This window comes from Vulpes vulpes, chromosome 16, assembly GCF_048418805.1.
Source record: "Vulpes vulpes isolate BD-2025 chromosome 16, VulVul3, whole genome shotgun sequence".
Classification (NCBI taxonomy): domain Eukaryota; kingdom Metazoa; phylum Chordata; class Mammalia; order Carnivora; family Canidae; genus Vulpes; species Vulpes vulpes.
The window spans coordinates 68,930,941-68,954,922 of record NC_132795.1 but is presented as its reverse complement, the minus strand read 5'-3'; the positions used below and the strand labels follow the sequence as shown (position 1 = coordinate 68,954,922).

Sequence of the window (23,982 nt, the reverse complement as noted above, 5' to 3'; positions counted from 1 at the left end):
CTGGAGACTTGGGGTGAAAGATACATCAGTCTGTCAATTAAACAAATTACTGAAAAACAATTTAGTTTTTTACTTTTCTCTTGTGAAAAGGCCTGATATAAAGAACATTCTAAGCCAAATGCCTGAAATCACTTTAAAAATTAATTTCATAACTCTCTTACTTTGAGGACCTGTCTTAGTGTGCTGGTATCTGAAGTCATCCTTTTATTCAAGGCTTCCAAAAGGTTTCAAACCCAGTCACCATGCAAGATCTAGATTCTTTTTTCATACTTTTTCTCTTTCCACATCTAGTCTTTCTTTTCTGCAACAAATAATTTTTTCCCCCTTTTAAAGTTTTCCTCTCTAGGATTCAATTGGATAAGGCTGGTATAGCTGAAGGAGGCCTGAATGTCACTAGTCAAAGACAAAACGTTCCCTAGCAGGTAGAGGAAGTAAAACAACCATGAAACTCTTATTTTACTTTAACTTTTTGTCCCTTTGACATAAAAATTATCAGCCACCTATTACATTTATCAAACTTTTAATTTTCACACATATATAATTATCATAATAACTGTAGGAACTGAGCCTTTAATGGCCTCTTGGACTAAAAAAAATTCTAGTGAACACAAGCTAATGATTCAAAAATAATGCTAATTACAAAATGTATATAAGGAAATGCAACAGAATTATGATTTCTTAATAACACATCGATCATTTTTCTTTTGAAGTATCAAATGTCACATTAACAAAGCAAATCTTTTGTTTTTTTAAACACTCTCCTGGTGCTCTAAGCATGGGTCAAGTCTTCCTATTGCGCAACACATCTCTGTCAGAGAGGTAGGTTTTGTTTCCATTTAACAAATAAATGAGTGAAGGATCAGGGCAGTTACCTGCTTAAGGTTGCACAGTTAGTAAATGGGGAATAAAGATTGGAACTCAGGTAATTCAGTTATTTGAGATGAAGCTCACTAGTGTTTTACTTTTTTTTTTTTTTGGCTCGAATTTTGGTCAGTTGATTGGTTGGTTAGTGCTTAGTGTTTCCTTCCATTTCACACTGTACTTACATCTGACTATCAACTTCTACCTTATCTGTAGACATCTCCTAAACTCTACTTTTCTGATTATATGAGCAGTAAATTTTAGCTCCCAGTGGACACTTCCTATTATCTACCTGGCTTTTCAGAATAGAGCACATCTTCCCCATGAAACCAGACAATGGGCTCTTCAGTGTTTTGAGCTCCATTACTATATGATCTTAATTATTACCTGCAATTATTTCTAGCCAGAACAAGGATTGTGAGGGGCAGGAAATGAGGGTAGAAATGACCAGTTAAGATGCATGGAAAAGTTAGTCAGCCCTCACCAGAGGAACTGCCTTTATGATCCACATATGTTCTTATGAATCAGCATCAAACAGCTCTCCAGGAAGCCTCTCAACATCATTCTAAAGTAGATCTCAGTGTTAACAGAATGACTATGAAAATTATGATCAAGTATTCAAAATCACAAGAGGCGAGTCAATATTCAAGCAGGTATCATTTAATATCAGTAAGAGAGAGGAGTATTTGAAAAAAGAATGGAGCATTTCATCAGGTCCATAGATCTTCAGAGTCCAATGAGAAAATATTATATATCTTAAGAGCCAAAGAAGCATACAATCTAATGAGCCTTCTGCATTATGGTGCAACATCTGGGTGGTTCTTTCCCAAATATTTAGTCCTTGTGTAATTAATTCTATCTCTGAGATTATCTGAATGCTTCCTTCTGACTAGTATTAATCCAGCCACCACACATACAATCAGGTATAACAATGCTTAGAGTCAGAGACAAGTATCAGTCATGTCCTGCCTGAAATCCCTCGTCATTAAGAAGCTCACCAAGTTGAGGGGCACTTGGGTGGTGCAGTTTGTTACGTGTCTGCCTTCAGCTTAGGTCATGATCCCAGGGTTCTGGGATCAAGCCCCTCATCCAGCTTTCTGCTCAGAGAGGAATCTGATCCTCTCCCTCTACCTCTACCCCTCCCCTCCTCACTCATGATCTCTCTCAAATAAAGAAATAAAATCTTTAAAAAAAAAAAAAAAGCTTACCAAGGTGAGAAGTTACTGCTGAAAATTGTATAGGAAAATAATTTTCAAATCGTGTGAAATGCCATAATTCTCTCCTTAATGGATACCTATCTTTCAATGATGAGAAGACTTTAAACTTAATATAGAAAATATTCATTAGATCTAATATTTGGCACTGGTATCTTGGAATTAAGAAATCTGTTCATGATTGATACTTTATGTATTTGTATTGTTTCAGATTTTCAACTGAATGAGACAACAGATTAGCCTTATAAATTCAGTATACAATGAATATTTAAATGATTGAAATAGTACCATGATTTTTAAGTAGCCATCTTAGTAAGATTACAAAAGGCAATGGAAGTAAAATTATAATAAGTTTGATTTGTCGGGATCCCTGGGTGGCGCAGTGGTTTGGCACCTGCCTTTGGCCCAGGGTGCGATCCTGGAAACCGGGGATCGAATCCCACGTCGGGCTCCCGGTGCATGGAGCCTGCTTCTCCCTCTGCCTATGTCTCTGCCTCTGTCTCTCTCTGTGACTATCATAATAAAATAAAAATTTAAAAAAAAATTTTTTTTAAAGTTTGATTTGTCAAATGTGGACTGACCTTAAAAGTTTAGAGAAATAGCTGAGTATCTGAATTTTACATTTGTAATTTTAGTAAATTTATTATAGATTTCTTCTGCTACCCAAAAGTAGTACTCCCATGAAATCTTTCCTAAACTGGCATAAAATGGCATAAAGCGAAGAAACAGTTACTATTCATTTATATGGAAAAAGTTTTGAGCATTCCCAACCGCAAAAATCACCTCTCTTAGGCTTCTTCTGATACCTTAGCACACATCTTACTAACAGATGCACAGAACAAATTGAGATAAAGCCCAGATGCTCACTGACACTGGTCAGAGCTCAGGCGGTATGATGGTGAAATGCTGAGTGTAGCTCAGGGAGGGGGGCGGTGCAAACTGCCTCTATAGTGGCTCCTGCAAAACCAACAATGAATGCTATTTTCCCTTCTTTTGTAAAAGGAAAAGTCCTTTCTGGATTTCTTTTGGTTAAGGAAATCAAGTACTACTGTAGGTCTTTTGTAAAGGCAAAGTGAGGTAATATGACCTTTCAAAAATCAAGGGATACCTGTATTACCTTTTTAAAACCAAAGGAAACCTCTGAATAGCTTTTCCATGCACAACACTGCCCTGTAGGGCACCAATACACATATATCTATTGTGAGTTAATCTCTTGCTAAGCTTTCTGCGTGTTTGACTTTCCATTTGGCATTTCTTCAAATCCTCCTAGAAAATGCCTTCAGACTTGGGCATGGCGGCATGGGAGCTAGGGACAGAATCACTAGGTGACACGTGAGGATCATGGAGAGTTACCAGATGGGTAAGCACAGCCAGGCTGTAAACTAAGAGAACAGCAGTGACTTTGGGAGTCATCAGTATGCAAGTATTCAAGAGACTTCACCTGACCTCTGACTTTAATTTGGAGAACATCAAATCTTAGACTGAAGTACATGCTGTACCCTTCCACCATAGGGATCCAAGTCCCAATATTTGGTCTTATTATCTTCAATGATAAGGAATTAAGACCTAGAGTGTGTTTCACTCTGAAAGTCAGTGTGAAGGGTTGTTTCTGAGATAATCTTTTGTTAGTCCTTGCTTGTTGGGGTTTTGTCTTTCCCTAAGGGTGAATTCCCTGGCACGATGGCCAGCTCCCTTCTCTATGTGGATGCTTTAGCTGGCAAAAGAACTGAGGTTGAAATTTGAGATTGGCTTTATGGGTGAGGTTCCTGTTTGTTCAAAGCCACCTCCTATCTTTCCCTTCTGAAGCCACCAAAGAAAACTCTGAAAATCCTGGAGTGACCCTTAATTAAGGCAGCTCCGGGAGGAGGTACAGAGTAGCTAAAATAGAATGTCTTTCTTTTTCTGTATAGCAAATATAGTCTGGCTGAAAGGCTTTTAGGGACTAATCAGTTTTCCCTGGGTTGATCTACTATCTGACTAAACCGAAACAATCTTTCCTCTGTTCCTTTGAGACAAGGGGCCAGGTTTGAGTGAGTGGGTCCTTTAGCTCCAAATAGCCATGTTTCTGGGAGCACCAGCCATTGTCTCCAAATGGCTGTTCCCTACTCTCGAGGGAAATAAGTGGTAACAGGGTGGGGCTGGTCATGGGAAGTGATGTCGGGGGTCAAGGTCTTCTAAAGGATCCATCTCCTTGTTGCTCAGAACACCCCTCCCTTCCAGACCTCACCCTGTGCCCCCTTCCTTTACCAAAATGCCTCCTTAGGCAAGTTCAGAATAAGCACCTTACATTTTGCTGTGTTAGATCTCTCAGAGCCCTGACTTCTGAGCCTCATTAAAGGAAAATGAGTTTCTGACATCAAAGTAGTTGGAAAGGGTTTTTAGGAATTCCCTCTCACTCACATAAGAAGGGAGGCTTTCTTAAAAGAAAACATGATACATTCAGATCTGTATGCGACTCCATTTTTCCAGAAGAAAAATTGGTCTGAACTAGTAGATAGCTGAACTTGAACTGACTTAAAGCAACCACTTTAAGCAATCTATTGAAGCAAAAACTAGAAAGCACTTAGGAGTCTATTTTAAGCTTAGTTGAAAGGAATGCAAAAATGTGCCATCTTGCTTTTGCCGTGCAATTTTACATTGCCTTTTCTTCTCAGGGAAGTCTTTTGATAGAAGCACTTGGACAGGTAGAAAGGTTAAAAAGGTTATTTTCTGGACATTTGCACATTCCAAATGTTTTCTTAAGAGCAAGGGCAATCACCTGTAAAACGTTGTACCAACATTTTGTCTTAATGATTCTCAATCTTTATTGTGCATGATAATTACCTGGGGAATTTGTTCAAAGCACAGATTTCTGCACACTCGCTCTCTTCTCCCCCAGATAATCCAACAGGTCTGTGCTGGGGCCCAATAATCTGCATTTTGAGAAATAGGCAACAAAGTTGAACTGGGGAAAAATCACAGGGATTCATTTAACTGGCAGGACTACATAGCTAACTCTGATTAGATTTGACTGCTCTCTCTCTTTCTTGGCTGTGCCTGGGCCCAGCTCCCTTTGTCCTTCTTTGTCCCCTTTGCCTGTAGTCCTCCTCCCTTCTCTGGGAAGCTAAGCCCTAGGGCACCATACATTGAGTCCCTGATTGTGACTTGGCCCTTTGGGGGAGTGGTCACATGGCAAACAAATGCTCACTTCCTCTGGCTTCATTTCTCCAGGCTAAGCTATCTCTCCTTGAGGAAATGATCACCTTAGAAGCATGTCATGCAGATCTGGTTACTACACTTTAAGAAAAACATAGCAGATCTGATTTCTAAGCTGCAGACATTAAAACAGCACAGAAGGTTTCATGGGAGGCAGAAGAAATAATTACAGTCTGTATATCTGGGAAGTCAAAAATTCCCCAGGAGGGCTATAGTCTGAGAACCAGTTGGCACCATAGAAATCATGGAGTGCTAGTCTCTCAGTTCAGAGTCAGCGGAAAACATGTACATAAGAGCAAACCAATGCAGCCTTACTTCCTAATGAAAAAGACCTATCACAGCTTGGAAGAGATCATTTTGCAAGATAAAAGAAATATATTACCCAACAAGTTATGGATTAAATGCAGACAACTCATTATTAGCAAATAAATCACATAAAATATTTAAAGAGCAGTCTTGAGATATTGATGCGTGTTGGAAATATTAAGAAATAATTAAAAAAATTAACAGTGTTCAGACAGATCTCTAACATTTGGAAGAGACCAGTGCAATCTCTCCCAAAGGGATTTCTTTTTCCTCTACTTTTTAAAAAAAGTCACTGGTTTGCTGAAGCCAGGCACTTCTTCTTCAGTCAACAGGTCCAATGAAACCTCAGGACACCTGTAAAGTAATGCACATAGTATAACAAGAAACATGGCATCCAGCTCTCTGGAATGTCCAGTATAGTTGGGAGATATATCAATGAACAGAAAATAACTAAGCATAGCTAAGCCAACAGAATCCAGTAGTTGGAGAAAGGGCCTCAACACCATGACATATAGAATAGTCTAGTTAGTCTTTAGAGATAAAAATCGGAATCTAGGGTCACACTTACCAGCTTTGTACTGCAGTTTCTTCATCTTTAACGTAGAGACAATGGTAACAGTAGTACTACCTACTTCATAAGGTTAATATTAAATAGTGCATGTAAAATGTATGATATCCAGTACAAGAGCTTAATAGATAAGATCTTTATTATCACTGTGCCCTTCCTTTTTGAATGTTTTCTATCATGCCATACTTTCTTCTAACCTGCTTAATTCTTACTCACACCTCAAAACCCTGCTCAAATAACACTTCTCTCAGGAAGCTAGCCCTGATTCTTTGATTTGGTTTTGGAGTGCATTACTATCAGCATTGATCACTCAGTCTTTGGCCTCCTCCACTAGATTCCATGGTCTCTGATGACAGAGAGCAGGATTTATTTGACTGTGTCTCCAGGGCTTAATAGCACGTTCAACATATCAGAGGTACCGGGTGAACAGTTCTTCATTAAATGAAATGAATTTTTAAAATATTTTATTTATTTGAGAGAGAGAGCAAGAGCAAGAGCGAGAGCACACAAGCAAGGGGGAGGGGCACAGGGAGCCTGACACAGGGCTCCAACCCAGGACCCTGGGATCATGACTTGAGCCAAAGGCAGATGCTTAACCAACTGAGCCACCCAGGGGCCTTGGAATGAATTTCTGAAATAAGGATGGCAAGACTTTATACTAAGTCTAAAGGTCCAGATAAAATCCTAAAGGACAGTGATGAGAAGGGCACAAAATCTCATGAATGATACACTCTTGGTTTATATGCATCTTCAAAGAAACTATAATCCCCTCCTCCTGCTGGTCTATATTCCTCTGTTGGAAATTTACTTACAGGATATAATTTTAATTTGGGTGTTGATATCTGGATTGTAACTCCACCAGACTAATTTAAAGAAGCCTGACAGAATTTCTACTTCATAAGTTTATTATCATCATTAAATGTAATAATAAATATTTGGAAGCAGAGTCACCCAATATTAGTGTACCCAGTGTAAGTTCATAGCACTTTTGTTAATCCAGCAAGTCTTTCCTGTCTCACGCTGTGGAATATGAACCCCATGAATGCAGGGACTATCTCTTTCACCATTTTAACCAGAATACTGGCAAGTATTAAGTTCCAAGTAACCATTCAATAAATACTGGTAGATAGAATTCATGAAGAATCACTGAATAAGATGGTATGAACTTTTTTTTCCCTCAAGAAAGTGGTTTATTCACACTTCCCCAACATGCCTTCTGCACTCATGGATTTCTCCCCTTTGATTGACCAGTGTTCTATCCATAGCTAGTTAAGAAACTTTACACAAATATCTGCCTGCTGATATCCTCTCAGATTTCATTTTAGATGCCCCCTCCTTCATTCTAGAGCCTTATTAATCCCCCCCCAAATAAACTATTGTCTCTGCAACTCAAGTCCTGTAATAATTGTCCCTTCTATTATAGCAAAGCTTGAATGCTGCTTGACTTTTTCTCACCCTTACCCAGGTCTTAAGTAACTTATCTTTGTTCCTTGAGCTTTGTGTGGACTCATTCTTGATCACATGTATGGCATGAGCTTCTGCTATGTTGCTTCACAGTTAATTTTTAAGTCATAAAAGTAATGACTTAAACATATCAACACATCTCAATATGTTATATGTAGATATAATGTCTTATATAATGTATTGTTAAGCATTTAGATTCAATTACTTGCCAAATATTTTCATTTGTGGATATTTAAATAAACATACATTCTTGCTCTATTTCCTTAATCTTAATTTTAAGAAGTATTACTTTTTGGGACACCTGGGTGGTTCAGTCAGTTAAGTGACTGACTCTTGGTTTCAGCTCAGGTCATGGTCTCAGAGCTCGTGGGATTGAGTTCCCTGTGGGAATCCTCACTTAGCCGGAGTCTGCTTGAGATTCTCTCTCTCTGCTCTCCCCCACTTGCATGCACACACACTCTTTCTCTTTCAAATAAATAGACAAATCTTTGACAAAAAGAAAAAGTATTACTTTCTTCTCCTTTGAGTTCATAACATAGTGACTTGACAATCGTATATATTACACAATGTTCACCACAGCATGTGTAGTTACAATTTGTTGCCAGAAAAGGTATTACTTTTTGTGGATTTAAAAAATGATGTTATTATATATATTTATATTATTTTATATATTTCATATATCATATATTATATGTTATTATATTTATATATTTAAAAGTGGTTCTATAATTTGGGCCGGTTCTGATGTCTCAGTGATTTAATTTCCCTGCTTCCCAGTTTTCAAGTTTGTAAGGTCGAGTTTCCTGTCAGTGAACATCACATATGTTATAAAGTTTATTATTCTTTCATAGTATTTAACTATAATACTAAGAACATTGTGTATTATATTGATTCATATTACTCAGAGTATGAATTTTTCAAAGCTGTTGTCAGCATTGTCAAATTATTTTTCAAACATTTTTTTGCCACATTATGTGGTCTCCAGCAATGGACAAATATACCAGTCCCATCCATATTTTCACCTGTACTACATGCTACAATTTTAAAAATAATTTAATAGAGGAAATGAATTTAATTATTGCTTTTGTTTGAGATCTTTCACTAGAAATGGAGTTGAACAATTTTCACTTTACTCAGACATTTTTATTTCCTCCTACTCCTTGCGTACTGTGTCTGGTATGGAAAAAATATTTTAGCAATTTTTATGTATTAAAAATAATCACTACAGATTTCAATAAACTAAATGTTTAAAACAATCTTTTTAATAATACCAATTCTCATCATGCAGTAAGCGTTTACATAGCTCAGAGCTCACTTCAATGAAAAGAATAGTCACGGATTAAGAGAGAAGTCCTAAAAATCAAGTCATGTACCTAGATCTCTTTAACAATCAGCTTCTGTTAATTACAAACCAGGGGCAGAGATGGAGAGACTGTTTCTATTCTAAACCAAACTAAGAGAAAGGGAGGCCACTTATCTGGCGAGCACAAAGCAAATCAGACTCTGCTCCTTTCCCGATTCCACCTTTGTTTGCTTATTTAACCAGGCAAAAGTACTTAACTACACAAAACAGCTTCTACTATATTGACATAAAACTCATTTCACATGACCCACAATAATTGCTGGCAGCCTTCAAAAGGGTACCCGCTCACAACTCCATCATTTCCTTAAAACTAATTGTGGCAACAGCCCTACATTCAGTTTGTGCAATTTTTCAAAATTTTAGAACCAAATGACCCTTCATTTGTCAAGCAGTTCCCATGAAAAAGATTTAAAAAATCCTAACAACACATTTATTAAAAAATCTCATTTTCAGTGTTAAGCATGAACCCAATTTGATGACCGGGGCTGAGGACATCCTAGGGCACTGGCTCTCATTCGTGGCCTGCACCCTGGAGTCTCCTGGAGCTTTAATAGACACTGATGTTGCCCCCCTGCCGAAGGTTCTGATGGAATCGGCCTGAGATGAAGCCCAGCCATGGGGATTCTTAAAAGAGTCTCAACCAGGAGCCTCAACCTTGCTGCTCTAGAGGAAAGTAATGGATAGAGTTTCTATCCATTATTGCTGTAGCGACTTCTGTTTCTAAAAGGTAATAATACATGTGAGTTTATTTCTCAAAAACAAACAAAAAAAAAGAGATTCATGAGGATTTTTTGTTGTTTACTTGTTTGTTTGAAGACATGCCTACAAGGTATTTTGAAATACAGAATAAATATGATGCAAATTAATCAAATCTTTTTAAAAAAATAGTTCTTCGGGTTGAAGACTTTATATAACACCGTTAAAGGCAACACTTGCCAGATGTAAATAGGACATCAATGGTTTGGCCATTGATGTTCTGGCACATGGTCACTGTTCTAGCATATTTCCTGGCATCCTCTATTCCTACGCCTCTACATTCCAGTGAAACCAGACTGACTCCTTTATGCACCTCTTTGTTCTTACTGCCTGGCGGTAGTGCCTGACACCATCCACGACATGGTTGTTGACTGCATTTTTCCATTGTTCCAATAGCTGGCCAGGCTGTTATTAGTAGCAGTGCCACAGTGACCTCTCTTGATGAAACCAGAAAGTGCAGTGAGGAATTCCAGATAGGAGTCCTTGTAACTAACAATAGTCAAGTTGAGGTTGAAATGTGAGCCAGTCCCAGTCTTGGACAAAACTGAGGAGGAAATAATATCAAAGGAGCTTAGAGAACACGGGAAGCAGAACATCACTGTTGGTCTGTTTCCGTAAGTAAGCTGGCCCAGCTTTTTTGTTAACTTGTCTGAATCTTTTCCCTCCATGACCACGGAGAGGCACAAGCTTAAACTCACCCTTGTAAATGACTTTACAGGGTTTTCAACAGTCAAAGATTTAAACGTTTTGTACTAGGGATTGATTTTTCATGAGTCACCGCAGCATTCTAATCAAGGCAATTAAAAAACCCACACTGCATTTTGGAAGACATAGTCACAATACTTTAGTTTTGTTTTTTTTTTTAACTCCTTTTAGTTTATATTTATTCTTATTGTTTATGTACTGACACATGCTTGGTGTAAACTCAGAGGGAAGAAGAAATGAAAGAGACAGCTCTTGATGCCACAGTCAAGGTGATAACTACTTAAGAAATTAAAGGCAAGAAAACTCTATCCTAGGGCCACCTGGGTGGTGCAGTCTGTTGAGTGTCCAACTCTTGGTTTCAGCTCAGGTCATAATTGGGGTAACGAGATCCAGCTCCACGTCAGTCTCCACACTTAGCATGGAGTCTGCTTAAGATTCTCTCTCCCTACACCTCTCCTCCTTGCCTTCTCTCTCTCTCAAATAAATAAGTAAATCTTAAAAAAAAAAAAAAAAGAAAATTCATCCTATGAAGCCAGTACAAACGGGAATACTGTCATCAGATCATAAACACTTATGCTATCGGGGGTCAGCCAGCTAACAGTTAACTTGGAGACTCGGGGTTCAGTTTCAACCTTTGCACTGACTGAATCAATTAACTTTCTGCCTAATTAACTCAGCTCTCTTATGAGGCTACACAGAAAGCATCCCATATGGACAATGGCCCTATTTCCCCCCTACCAACGAGGTATAAAATTGTTTATCTGCATACTGATAACTTACAGGTTAAAGAAAGAGCAGGAGATAGGATGTTTATTTGAATAGAAATATAATATTAACACAAATATTCTTTGAACAAAATGATCATTTTAGAGATGGTAAGAAAGGAAAGAGGATACAACAGCCAGGTGAGGAATTAGAATATTTTCTTCCCTGAATGAAGGACAAAAACACCCTGGTTCCTCACTCCATTGACATTTGAGGGGCTTCACCAACAGGACCACCTTCACAGTGGGCCTACACTGCACACCTCCTAATAGCAATAAATAGACCTTTAGCCACAAAACCGTTTTAGATGGAATCCAAAACAAATAATTTCCTTATCAAATTACCAAACTATTTTTGTAAGACTGCAGGTTAACTATTTATTTTTCTTCACACACCCTGTCCCCAAGACTTTTAAAGAGTGCTAAAAATGATACAAACCCCAAGAAGATAATAATAATAATAGAGCAGAACCAACAGAATAAAGGAAAATAAAGATAAAGCCAGAAAACAGAGCCAGAAAAGAGGCTAAAAATGTGCATAAACACAGTATGGGCCACAGATGTGACTCTAACCTGCTAGCAGCCACAGTGAATAAAGTAGCCTGGTCAAGTGCTCCTGTACAGACTCTTAAAGATAAAAACAAATAAATTTCACCGAAGACAACCAAGTCTTCCTAGTATTTAGACCAGAAAACAAAAACAAAAACAAAAACAAAACCCAACAAAACAAAAACACTTCTGAAAGTGAAAGTCTATTTGTGAAAAAGAAACTAGATGATATAACAAGCAATGTCCTCAACATTATCTTAATACAAAGTTTCATAGGACTTTGCCTTAAAAAAAAAAACAAAAAACTCCTCCGGATGGGGTGCCCAGTTTCATCTGAATTTCAGATAAACAAGCCAGATAGACTCCCACTAAACAATTACTCATTGTTTGTCTCTGATTCAAATTTAACTCAGCACCCAGTATATTTATTTGCAAAATTTGGCAACTTAGGGTGAAGGCCTCACATAGAATTGCAAATCCCTACATCTGCGCAGGTTGATAATACTGATCAAAATGTGTGACAGCATTCAGGCACCAGCCATGGGCAGATCAGTGCTACAGTTGAGATCTCTCGAGTATCTAGGGGAAAAATAATCACTGAAACTTAAAAATTAAAACATTTGATGGGAAAGCACTTCCTGGGGTCATTAAGAACTTAAAGAGGTCTTACTAAACAATGCACATAAAGGGGGGTCCCTGGGTGGCTCAGCGGTTTAGCGCCTGCCTTTGGCCTAGAGTGTGGTCCTGGAGTCCCGGGATCCAGGCCCACATCGGGCTCCTGCATGGAGCCTGCTTCTCCCTCTGCCTGTGTCTCCACCTCTCTCTCTCTCTCTCTCTCTCTCTCTCTTTCTCTTTCCCTCTCTCTCATGAATAAATAAATAAAATATTTTAAGAAAAATGCATGTAAATCTACTGTATTGGCAAGTCATTACTACTCACCTATAGACAATTTGTGGAATATCAGTGGTTTTACTTGTTTATTTTTTCTGGTTTTGGTGCCATATAAAATTATTGGACACTAACATAGATTAATTATCTTAAAATAGAACTTCTAAATCATTCCTACGGAATGTGAAAACCTAGTAAAATATTCCAAATGCATTTTAAAGCACCAATTAGTGACCAAAAGGCACTTGGCAAATTAGCACTGTACACATTTTTAAGTGTCTTTGATGATTTTAGATCTGGCTATATGATAGTTAAAATAGCTATATGATAGTTAGTTTATTAAATAGCTATATGATAGTTAGTTTATTAAAATAAAGCTCAAAAATATTTCTAAATACTATTAAACTATTTAGTACCAATTCTAAAATAAAATTTAGATGCTTGGAAAGAAAATGCTGTCATCAAACCATTGGATTTCCCTTTTTTCTAAATGAATTGCCCCTTACCATGGTTAGTTGTTGATATCAGGAAGAGTATATAGATCTACTTTATTTGCTTGATAACTTCTCCGATTAATTTTAGTTTGAAATAATTGAATATTGCATCTTCTCACACAATCAAGATGGGGGACTTACTTTCCCTTTTTTCACATTCACCTCTATCTTTTTTTTTTTCCAATTCTATACTCTTAAAGATAATTTTAAAAATATGACTTTTAAAATTTTGCATCTCTAATAATGAAATTTACTTCCAACACCTTAGAATTCAAAATGAATCTCTGATTTGACATTCAAGAATTTTATTGAATTCACTATAGATTGTAAATATAAAATTTCTTGATGTTTATTAATCTCTTAAGAAATTGGCCAATGGAACGAGCCAAGTTGATGAGTGCCAAGTTTCTCTACAAAGCTACATGGGTATCAGTTAATCAATAGTGAGAAAAACAACACAATGTATTTTAATTAAGTTTGTATTGAATCTTAGGTAGAAAATATAGTTGATCTCACAGATCAGTAGTAGCTGAGACAAAAAGGGGATTTGCAGTCTGGTCAGGAATCTGCAAAGCCGGTGATAATTCCTGACCCACTTTGGCTGGTTCTGATGTCTCAAGATCAGATGTCTCTGATCCCTAGTTTTCAAGTTTCTAAGGTGAAGCTTCCCGCCAGTAAACATCATGTATATTGTAAAGTTTAATTTGTATGCCTCATATAAAGGGCTTATAGTTATTATGAATTTTGTATTAATCTAATAATTTTGTAATAATCTATGTTTGTGTAAAGAATTAAACTATTCTCTAAGGGGTTTACTGCAGGTGTTCCTACAGTGAAAAATGTTGGATATTCAGCTTACAAACATATGCAATGGAAAATTCCTTTTTTTTTTTTTTACCTTAATGCAAGAGTAATACATTCATGTTTAAAAAAATAAATAGGATTTTTAAAAAGATTTTATTTATATATTTATTTATTTGAGACAGAGAACTTGAGCCAGGGGAGGAGCAAGCCCACTCCATGATGAGCATGGAGCCTGACATGGGACTCAGGCCCACAATCCCGAGATCATGACCTGGATCTAAACCAAGAGTTGGGTGCTTACCCCACTGAGCCACCCAGGCACCCCTCACTAGGATTTTCACTGAAAGGTGCTCTTTTCTACTCCGAACCTGTAATTCCCTTTCCAGAAAAAAAGCTGATTGACAGGTTCTTGTGAATCCTTTAAGAAAATTCTATGCATGTATACAGCATAGATGTTACACATGCCTCCCTTTTATCCAATCTTCTGTTTTTAACATTTTTATTTTAATGAATGTGTGGATACCATCCACCCTGTTTTACAGCTTGGTTTTTTTTTAACACTTAAGAAATTCTTTGAGATCTTTTCATAACTACAAGGTTTTTATACATTGTTTTATTGTTTAGAGGTACTATAATTTATTTGACAAGGTTTGTATTGATCGACACTTAATGCAAATGGTTTCTTGTCTGCCTTCTGCCTTATAAACAATGCTGCCAAGATCACCTTTGTAAATCTCTTCTGCAGGTATATGTTAGGATTGCTTTTCAGGGGTGCCTGGCTGGATCAGTCATTAGAGCAGGTGACTCTTGATCTGGGGGTTGTGAGTTTGAGCCCCATGTGGAGTATAAAGATTACTTAAAAATAAAATCCCATGCAGGGGGTCGCAGGTGGAGGACAGTGCTTTGGACATTTGGACCCTCTGGGGGAACTGATGTTTAGGAGAATGACCCAAGAGCAAGAGCACTGGTTGAAGCCACAGTCATCATGGTGGAAGCTGCAGTGTGAGTGTCTGGTGCCTGCACTGTGACTTTGGCTGTGGTTCTTAGCATTCAGCACTCCAGAGCTCTGTGGCCCTGGTCTGGTTTGGAACATAAGTTTTTACTGCTCTGAGCCCCAGCTATCTCTCCAAGCATCCGTTTCCTTTTTGAGAAAATCAATGTATTCCTTCTGCTTGAAACCACAGATGCTGGCCCAATTGTACCGAGAGAGGTTCTATCTAATTTTCCTCTAAATAGTGAATTTGTTAAATAGTGAGTCTTTCCAGTGCATGAACATGATTTGATCATGGCTTATATACAATTTCCTCAGGAATTCATCAGTGGTATTATGCAAAGTATTAAATCTAAATTACAAAAGAAGAGTGATTAGAGTGAACCCATCTGGAGGGCAGTACTATCAGCTCTCATTAAGGACTGGGGCATTTTAAAACAAAACTATTATACTATGGTATACAATGGGGTTCAGGTTTGGGGCATGGAACATAGTGATGGAAACTGAAGTTTGTTGATTTCCAGGTTCCAAGATTCGTAAAAATGACTCAGCCCTAAATATAAATACTTTTGTCTCAGCTCACTAGCTAATGTGGATGACTATGCCACCTCCAAATATGCTGCTTTGGTATAATGAGAAACAAGAAGACTTTTATTTATTTATTTATTTATTTATTTATTTATTTATTTTTAAGAAGACTTTTAAGAGTTTCTCTCATCTGACTCAAAGCAGAAGCTTCTGAAAATGAAAACTGCTCCAAATCCCCTTTTCCCAGGGAAGCTCTATGGCCATTTAGAGGATGGAAAGTTTGGCCCCAAAGTGGACCTGCACAAACAAACCTTGCTAAGAGGGCCCTCCTTTTCCATCAGTTTCTCCCATAGAGTCACCCTCTCATAGTCTACAGCCCCTAGAAACCTAACAACCTCTTTCCCTTTGTCTTGTCACTTACCTACAAATTTGTCATTCTTTGTTAAGATGCCATGTAAGTCCACGTCAGCACCACCCCTTTCAGTCGCCCATCACTGAGTTTCTCCCACCCATATACATACTGTTCATATTAATAAATTCTGTTTTTCTCTTGTTCATATGTCTTTTGTCAGTTTGTTTTCAGGTTCTAGCTGGAGAACCTAGGTGGGTAGAGGGCAAAGATTTCCTCCCTTCCCTACACTAGCACCAAAGACAGTACCGAATAAAAATACCTGTGCCAAGTAAGTAGCTACAGCTGCCCCGGTCTGAAATTCCACCAGGTGCAGAGCCCAGATGAAAGCCATTCCATTCAAGCAAACGTGAAGTCTCGAGAGTTCTATGTGTGCACTGTTAGGCAGGAAAGCACCACATCTGCCTCAAGTGTCTACTTACCTTGTGATATCTTGTACAGCAATGTCTTGCTATGCAAAATTTGTAGTCTCCTGTGCTCTCGGTGGTTTCAGTGTTCTTACTGCAGCATGGGTCTTCAGGAGAGCAACTACCTCAGAACATATGTAGCAGCCATTCATTCACAAATACCACATCTCCCATAGAAAGTACCATTTCTTTTTGTTATTAAATTGTGGATACGGAGAGCACCATCCCTTATCATCCCTTATCAAATGGTCACAAAACACTACAACTGCCCTCCTGAAGTGTAGTCATAAGTTTTGATTATTTCTCTTCTATTCTCTGTATGTGTCTCTTTCTCACCTGTGTATACATTCTCCCCATCCCCTTTGGCCAGAACAATCTTTTATGGATGTAGCTGTATAATTTACACATGATACATAGATTTTAAGTGTTCATTCTGAAGAGTTTTGTCAATTGTATATACCTGTTTAACCACCATCTGAGGAAATAGAAAGTATTTCCAAAACCCCAGAAAACACTCAAACTTCTTTCTAGTCAGTTCTACACTATTTCCACTAAAACAAAACAGAACAAAACAGAACAGAACATAGGTTTCTAACACATAGATTTGTTTTCCTTTTATTGAAATTCATACAAATTGCATCACAAAATTTGTGCCTTCTTGGTCGGGGGTGGGGGGGGTTGATATAATGTTTTTGAAGTTGATCTAAATTGTGTGTGTCAGTAATTCATTCCTTTTTACTAAGAAGCATTCCACTGTATGACTTTACCACAGTGTGTTTATTCATTTACCTGTTGACGGTTATTTGGGTCATTTCCAGTTTGAGGCAATTATGAATAAGGCTACCAGGAACATTCTTCTCTAAGTCCTTTTGTAAACATATATTTACTTTGCATAAATTCTATCCTACTCTACAGGTGTGACACCTGGAAGTGAAATTTCAGGGTCATGGGGCAAATTTAACTTTATGAGAAATTGCAAAGGAGTTTTCCAGTGTGGTAGTTGGACATTTCTATACTCCTGCCAGCAATAGATGAGATTTCTGGTTGCTTCTGATACTCATTAACATTTGTTCTGTCAGGTTTTCTTATAAGAACCCCACTAATGTATGTGAAATGATATCTCATTGTGGTTTGAATTTGCATCCCCTGATTGCTAATGATGTGGAATAGTTTTCCATGTGCTTATTGGCTATTTTGCACACATTTTTGTGAAGTATTTGTTCAAGTGTGGGGTTTTATTTTTTTGGTCATTTTAAATTGGGTTGTTTGTATTTTTTCTTATGAATTCTTTATGCATTTTGCAAATCTGCATTCATCCTTGTGCAGGGGAAATGCTAAGCTACTCTGTATTCTTCCAATTTTAGTATATGTACTTTCAAAGCAAGCACAGTTCTTTATGTATTTTGGATTCAATTCTTTAGTTAGATATAGGTACTGTAGATATTTTTTCCAAAACTATTATTTTTTAATGAGCAATATCAAGTACATATCACAACCATTCTCTGGAATAGCTATACCCAAACATTCGAGTGACAGATATACCAGGCAGTAATTGCCATCACAAAAACTTTGGTAATAAAAAACTATCCTAAAACATAGCAACTTAAAACAATAAGCATTTATATAACAACCAAGGGTAGAGGTCAGTTGAGGTCAGCTGACCTAGGCTGGATTCAGCTGAAGTGTCTTGGCTGGGGTTGTTCTGCTCCATGGGTCTCCTATGGAATCAGTAGGTGGGCACAGCCATTTTTTTCTCGTGGTTTTGGCTGAGCCACAAAAGGACCAGCAGAAACATGCAAGGCCTCTTGAGTCTGAGACTCAGACCAACACTGTGTCACTTTCACATCTACCTGTGGACCACAGCTGAAGTAAGAAATGTGTCTGGCCCACAGTTAGTGACCTTTGTAAAATTACTTGATTAACGGCATAGATACAAGGAGGAGTGAAGAATGGGAATTAAAGAAATCTGCTGAAAACCTGTAAAAATCATAAGTTTATAAATACATTTTTAAAGAATATGTGATAGAAAACAGACATTAAGAAAAATTCACAGAATATTTTGCCCTCATTCACTGTCTTACTGAGCATTTGATTTCCCTCCCTAGGCCCAGTTTATTCCATTTAGAATTCAACTAGTCCTAAAACCATGCATTTATGAATTTGTGAATTTATTTAATAATTATTTAGAATATTTTGTCTATGCCAGGTACTGTATGCTAGATTCAGAACCACAACAGTGAACAAAAGAGGCAGAAATTATGAAGTTCAGAATTGGACACAGACAACTGAGTAGGAGATTTCATTCAGTAGGATACTATGGGAGTCCATTAGAAGGGCAGTTTCCAGAATTCTGGTGTGAAGGGAGGTTTTACAAAGAAAATGACATCTAAGCCAAAGCCTAACCAATACATGGGAGTTAAAAAGGCAAAGGTGGAGAGGAAGTAGATTAGCCTGTGCAAGAAGTGATGGAGGGCAAACTGGCTTGGAAGTGAAATAGTTAGATGCAGCCCAGAGTTTGAGTGGAGAGGTGACTATGGCCACAGAATAAAGAGTAGATCAAAGACATGGAGAAAGAGGAGGCAGGGAAGCCACTGCAGTGTCTAAGCTACAGGTGATAGTTCAACAACCAAGGGTGGATGTAGCAGGGGTGGAGAGATGGGGATGAATTTCAGTGACATCTTGGAGTCCCAGTGAGGGGGCATGGAGTTTGATTCCATGGAGGATGAATGGAGAGTGAGAGAGCAAGTTTAATGCCCAAATTTCTTGACTAGTCAAATTGATGGTTTTACGTTTAATGAAATAAGAGCCAGAGGAAAGGGTCACATTGGGCTGGTGGGAGAAACAGATCAATAAATTTTATTCTAAAATATTGAATATTTTAGAATTGAATATTCTAAAATATTACCTGGGTTGAAAGGTAAACTGAGGCATAGGAAATATTTTAAGGGTTTATATGAGCAAAAATCAATTGAAATCACGTATCATTTAATCTAGAATACAGAAAGGAGGTCCGAGGAATTGTATACGAAGGAAGACTTATATGGGCAGAAGGAAGCTGGAACAAGAAAGATGAAGAGGCATATCAGCATGTGCAAGGTTATGGCAAAGTTACTTTTATTTGGGGAATGACAGGGGTTTCTCTGGTAGATTACTTAATTAGTGTTGGTGGGATTATTCCTGATCAACTGGTTTAATATTCCATTTCTGGGAGAGCTGAAACTATAATGAAATTAAGTCTTGGTTTGGTGACAGGGGGCTTAGCAAAAGCGACTCTGTTTGGGATCTATTGTCTTATTTTTAACACTTGTGAGATATCTAGGAGGCACTGCTTTCCACTTAGCAGTAAATATGAACCTGAAATTTAGTAGAGAATTTAGGCCTGGTCACAAGTATTTATAGGTCACAAGTATTGTCAGAATTGAACATTAAGGGAGAGGGTGCAAATGCTCATGGAGAATATACGAAGTAAGAGAGCAGATGGTGAAGAATATCAGTCAACAGGTCAGCAAGGAGAGGGTGGACAGGTGAGAGGATCTTGCCAGGGAGGCTAAGAATGTGCAGCCTAAGCCATAGGGAGGAAGACTATGGAGGAAGGGTGTATATGCACCTGCAGGGAGGGAGAGGCTGAATAGCAAAGAGCAAGGGAATGATCAGTATGCTGACATTCCTGACAAGACCCAAGAGAATGACATTTGAAGCTCAGATGGAAGAATAAAATTTAGATAGCAATCAAGGCCCTCCTCAGTAGGAGAAGAGAAAGAGATGGTATGGAAGCAAATAAATGCTTCATCTGGTGTAGGTGAGAGAGTTCTTGTTGATGGTTTGATGGTTTCTCTCCTTCCTTTTTTTTTTTTTTTTTAAGAAGAAAAGAGTGGTTTGGGAAGGAGGTAAATAAACTATTATTCCTTAGGAGAGCAGAGCAAGTTTGAAAAAAAAAATGGGAGAGAAAATGAAGAAAACCTAATTGTTCTCCTCAAAGCATTTAGGTCTCAGGAGTGGTGAGGTACTGTGAATTTCTCATGTCCCAAATCTTAATGACTTTTCTGTTTTCCATCGTTGTTCAGAAGCACATAAAGGGAAAGCAGACATTTGGCTTGATTCACTCAGGTAGCAGGAAGACAGCAAGAATATAACAGATGCATTTCCTTTGGTGGTAACCTGATTACCTCTCACCTTTAAGGCCCTTCACTGAAGAATAGCCAGAAGAATTTTGAATTTAAAAATAATCCAAATATTTGTCTTCACGTTATCAATGCTATGGTATACTCTTAGTGTATTGAAAAATTGAAGAGTAAAAGAAGTATGTTCACTTCTATTCAATCAGTTTGTGTAGCGTCATATAAAGATTTAAGACTCAGTGTCCATCAAAATGTTTTAGGTATGATACTGTTTCTCGAGGGAAGTAAGGATATTTTGTATATTAACTATGCAGAATAAAAAAATGTACTTTACCTTACCTCTGTCAAGTGCAGTGCCTGCCAGAAGGACAATGGAACAAGAGATGTGAGGATAATGGTTTTATTTTGCTCAAAGCCAACTTCTTATTTTGTATTTTAAAAGTGTTCTTAGACTTGATTGAAAATTTCAAAATTTTAGTTAGTTTTTTTAAAGATTTTATTTATTTATTTGAGAGAGAGTACAAGTGGGAGGAGGGGCAGAGGAAGAGAAACACTCCCTGCTGAGCAGGGAGCCTAACTTAGGCTGGTTCCCAGGACCCTAGGATCATGACCTGAGGCAAAGGCAGAGACTTAACCAACTGAGTCACACTGGCAGCCCTGAAGTTTAGATATTTTTGGTCAGCTTCTCAAAAAACAACTAACTCTTTAGTCAGTAGTAAAGAAATAAAGTGAGTTTTCCTTAACAATGCAAATTCATTGCAATCTCTTGCTCAATCTCTTGTTGATAGTCCTAGGTTTGTTTTCAGGTGACTTCAATGGACAAGATTAGTTTGTTTACGGACTTTATTCTCTATGCCCAATACTTTAGGGGCATATCCTGTATGTATGGTAATTTACCATGACTTTTTTTAAATTTACCATGACGTTTTAAACATTTTTGAAAAAAAATCTATGTGGATCAACATTAGGAGATACACCTTTAAATAGGTATTATTTCAACCACAGCCTTTTGAATCAAGGTTCAACAATGCCTGATGAAACAGATTCCCACTTCTCAGAGTACAGCACACTTCAGGACAGAAGCACGCTGAGATGTTGGTGGAAAACATAAGTATGCCTTTATTTATTTTTTTTTAAGGATTTTATTGATTTATTTGAGAGAGAGGGAGACAGAGAGTACAAATGGGTGGAGGGCCAGAGGGAGAGCAGGAAACCTGAAACAGGCCTCTATCCCAGAACCTCAGGACCATGACCTGGGCCAAAGGCAGAAGCTTAGCTGACTGAGCCACCCATGCACCCCCATGATTATACCTTTAAATTAACAAATTATGATAAAGCATCTTTATCAACCCATGTCATCAGTTTTTGAAATGGGAGCAATTTCATTATAAAAGGGGGAACCCAGGTACTAGGAGAAGACTGTAGGTCTGCTGAACAGAGACAGCTACATAATATAATGAAAAGATTTGGGATCCCTGGGTGGCGCAGCGGTTTGGCGCCTGCCTTTGGCCCAGGGCGCGATCCTGGAGATCCGGGATCGAATCCCACGTCGGGCTTCCGGTGCATGGAGCCTGCTTCTCCCTCTGCCTGTGTCTCTGCCCCTCTCTCTCTCTCTCTCTCTCTCTCTCTCTGTGACTATCATAAATAAATAAATAAATAAATAAATAAAAAAGAAAAGATTTATAGAAGTAGGGCTCTTCTTGGTACAGTCTAATAGAGGAACTGGTTTTACAACTTCGTTTGATGTCTCTGAATTAAACAACAGGTCTTAACAACAGGTTTATAAGAACTGGTTCTTAAATAGTGAAAGCTAGATTGCACCATAGGCATTTCTGAAGAGTAAACTACCTCTTACCTTGAGTTGAATATACACAGGGTGAGTGAGCCAAAATATTTCATATGCTTTGCTGGTCTTCACCATATAAGTCATATGACTTAGGCAGTGAGCCACCTCAGTTGTTACAAATGATTTAAACATAAGCCAAATAATGTGTTCCTATGAACACAGCTTGGCCACTACTTTTAGATGAGTGGGCATATCCTTTTTTCCCCTTTGATGGCTAACTTCTAGGTTTTCCTTGGCACTGTTACAAGCCAAAATCTTATTGTATTACCTTTCTAGGACCTTGGCAAGAATGGTCAGGATGGGGAGAAGTTGAGAGTAATCTGAGAGGCTTCTTGACCAATTGAAATGCAATAAAAGCCTGGGGCCAAAGAGACCTGGAGGCGGTTATAAAAAAAAGGAAGCATGCCTCCTTGTTTAGGTGCAGAAAAGTTACAGCACTGGAGAGAGAGAGAAACAGAAGACAGAGTGAGCTAGATATAGCTATACTGTCACCAAATCATCACTGAATTCTCTACGCATGGCTTCAAATTGAGGTGTATGTGTGCGCATGTGCATGTGTGTACCTGTGCATGTGAGAGGAAAGATCCATTAGGGAGAAGGAAGGGGGAGAGGCGGCAGGACAAGGAAGGAGGAAGAGGAGAAGCCAAAGAAGAGAAGGAACAAGAGGAGGAGGCGGAGGAGGAGGAGATATACCAGGAGAAAAAACTATGAAAAGCACATGGCACAGTCCCTGCCCACCCCAGGGGATCATTTCCGGTTCCCTTACTGTCTTTTGCAAAGATACAAAGAGCAAGACAAAACACATAAATATACAGACTTGCATTTATGAATGTATAGTATGCACTTAAGAACAATTAATAACAGAGACCATATATAAAAGTAGAGAGTCATGTAGGAATGGGAGCATGACTGCCTTACTTCATTCTTCTAGATAATGACAAAATTTTCCATTTGTCAATAGATGGGTACCTGAAGTCTGGGAATAGTAAGGACATCATTAAGTGAGTAAACAGAGAACAGGGGGGAAAAATGGAGATTTCTTTTCTGATTTTATTTCCTCCCTATCAACAACTATGGAGATTCTTATCGCAGCTGACCTTTGTTCCTACGCTTTAGACTCGGAGGAGACCATTATTCTCAGTCACTGAAAACTTCTCTTCTGCAGCTGTTTTCCCTAAGGGGGGGGGGCAGGCAAGGTTGTGGGAGTCCTGACAGCAGGGCAGGGGAGGCAGCAGGTGCTGGTGTCAGTAAAGGCCCTGCCTGGCTTTTCCCGCTGAGGACTCAGGCCATGGCTGAACTGGAGGGGGTATGTGCAGGCGCATATGCTTGTGTGTGTGTGTGTGTGTGTGTGTGTGTGTGTGTGTGTGTGTTGCAAAATACAGTTTCTTGGGTTTAGCTAGATTTGATTTCAGCTTCTCAGAGAGCCAGTATTTTCACGGTAAATCAACAATAACTTTCCGCAGTTCTTTCTTCTCTGCAGGTAGGAGGGTAGATCACATTGTGCCTGCATTCTTTGGGATCAGAAAAAATCATTTCACTTTCTCTTCTGTCCCTAGCTATTTCTTTCCTCCGAAATCTCACTGTCCTTGACAAAAATATAATATTTCACAATGGTAATCCAATAGTATGGAAGCTTGTTATGTCTTAGCAACATCTGTGATTATGTTCTATTCATATAGTATCTTTATTTAGGCCAGACATTCACAGGGAAAACTTCCAGTCAATCCCAGATAGATACCAAGAAACATCCAA

General features: G+C 38.3%; 1 long non-coding RNA gene and 1 other non-coding gene across 2 annotated transcripts; both read right to left on the bottom strand.

Annotated features, from left to right (window-relative positions):
- Positions 1–1,004: 1,004 nt before the first annotated feature.
- On the bottom strand, positions 1,005–6,239 carry LOC140595872 (uncharacterized). Its single transcript, XR_011997812.1, has 3 exons — positions 6,145–6,239; positions 4,899–4,987; positions 1,005–2,587 (listed from the first exon to the last, which is right to left on the bottom strand). It is a non-coding gene; the product is annotated as an uncharacterized lncRNA (long non-coding RNA).
- An 11,307-nt stretch (positions 6,240–17,546) lies between these two features.
- On the bottom strand, positions 17,547–17,654 carry LOC112915420 (U6 spliceosomal RNA). Its single transcript, XR_003234062.2, has one exon. It is a non-coding gene; the product is annotated as a U6 spliceosomal RNA (small nuclear RNA).
- Between the last annotated feature and the right edge of the window lie 6,328 nt (positions 17,655–23,982).